The following is a 1,347-nucleotide window of genomic DNA, read 5'->3' on the forward strand; positions in this document are numbered from 1 at the left end:
ATTCGCTCGTCACGTGAGGCGCGCGTGCCGCCCAAAGCCACCGCGCACCGCTCCGCTTCTTCTTCCGTGTGCTCTTCCCGTTGCTCTGTTCCCCTGGGCGAAAAACAAGCAGCAGCTCAACCGGCCGCCGCCGCCGCCTTCCCCGGCCGCCGCCGCCGCACCCGGGGCCGGCCGCCGCCACCGCCTTCCGCGCCCGCCGCAGCGCCCGGGGCCGGCCGCCGCCGCCGCCGCCTTCCGTGGCCGCCGAGGAGCCCGGGGGCCTTCCGCCGCCGCCGCCGCCTTCCGCGGCCGCCGAGGAGCCCGGGGCGGGCCGCCGGTGCCGCCTTACGAGCCCGCCGCCTTCCGCTGCGTAGATCCGGGGCCGGCCATGGCCGCCGCCTTCCGCGCCGCGCCCTAACCGGCTGCCGCCGCCGCCTACCGCGCCCGGGGCCGGCTGCCGCCGCCGCCTACCGCGCCTGCTGCCGTCCGCCGCCGCCGCCGCCGCCGCCTACCGCGCCAGCCGCAGCGCCTGCTGCCCGATCCGGCGCCGTTCCTGGTGATAGTGGTAAGATTGCTCTAACAACTCTAGTTTAGGCATTTTTCTTCAGTGAGTTTAGGCATTACATTTCATAATTCAGGCTGTATTCATGAGTAAGAACACCTACGTTTCTGAAATCACGTGTTAGGACGACACGAGGGTCGGGCATTAGACAAACGAATACCGATTTACAATCGATGCCGGCGATACCGTCTCACGGTCAATGAAATCTCTGGCCCCTAGCACAGAATCACTCATGCTATCCTTGTACGCTAGCACCTCGACTGCGCATTTTGTCTGCAAAACATATTCACTGACTTACATCCGTGCTAAATGTGTGTGTCATATCTGAATGGTAAAGCATAGTCCTGATTGCGAGATTGCTTTGGACGGTAGAACAAAAGTAAATTTCAGCAAAAAAAAACTACACATTGAAGTTCTCACAAAACTACCATTACATTGTGGATTTGTGGTGGTTCCCTGCCCGATTTGGGACGTGTCCCACTTACTGTCAATGATCCAAAAAGCGTCCAATGCATTTTACTGTTGGGGATCCTATAATTTTAATTAATTTGTGTACCTTGTTATCGCTGATAACAGTGTTTGCTTGCTGCCATGATCCTATAAATCTATACATATACCATGTTACAGTTTGCATATATTTTCCAAAATCTCTTTTATATATGATTGCTCTAACAACTATGAGTGTATTAAATGGAGTTGATCTTCCAGATCCTCACCATATTTCCCCCTCTGGGTTCACAGATTCTCACAGGAAGAAGGAACCCTAGTGCTGTCCCCCTCCCCGTTCGTGTACAGGCAAGCCATCG

At 56.9% G+C, this 1,347-nt stretch overlaps 1 protein-coding gene across 2 annotated transcripts in view; it reads left to right on the forward strand.

Annotated features, from left to right (window-relative positions):
* The window catches only part of LOC101758458 (two-component response regulator-like PRR37), a 14,575-nt gene that overhangs the window by 1,389 nt on the left and 11,839 nt on the right, over positions 1-1,347 (forward strand). The window lies entirely within an intron of this gene.

The sequence above is a fragment of the Setaria italica genome, chromosome II (genome assembly GCF_000263155.2).
Source record: "Setaria italica strain Yugu1 chromosome II, Setaria_italica_v2.0, whole genome shotgun sequence".
In the NCBI taxonomy this organism is placed as follows: domain Eukaryota; kingdom Viridiplantae; phylum Streptophyta; class Magnoliopsida; order Poales; family Poaceae; genus Setaria; species Setaria italica.